Below are 420 nucleotides of genomic sequence, written 5' to 3'. Positions count from 1 at the left end.
GTGTGTGTGTGTGTGTGTGTGTGTGTGTGTGTGTGTGTGTGTGTGTGTGTATGTGTGTACCAGAAGAGAGTATTGAATCTTCTGGAATTAAAGGTGGTTGTATGCATGTGTCTGTGTTTGTGCTGTGTGTATCTGTGTGAGTTCCAGGGGTCTCCTGTCACTATCTCCCCAAATTTTTGCACACGTCTTCTGGGGATCAAATATAGGCCCTCATGCTTCATCTACAAATACTTTACTGACTGGGCCATCTCTCCAATGTTGGTGGCATCTATTAGTTTCTACAAATGTAGAAGAGTACCGTATTACTTGAGTATTCGCAAATGCAACAAGCACAAAACCTTTTGAGCTCCAGGAAGAGGGTTCAGTGGGTAAAGATAACCGCCAGCAAGCCTGGCTACCTCTTTTCAATCTCTGGGGCCG

The sequence above is a fragment of the Psammomys obesus genome, unplaced genomic scaffold (genome assembly GCF_907164565.1).
Source record: "Psammomys obesus unplaced genomic scaffold, mPsaObe1.curated_primary_1811, whole genome shotgun sequence".
NCBI classification, from domain to species: Eukaryota; Metazoa; Chordata; class Mammalia; order Rodentia; family Muridae; genus Psammomys; species Psammomys obesus.
Note: the sequence above shows the minus strand (reverse complement) of the source record.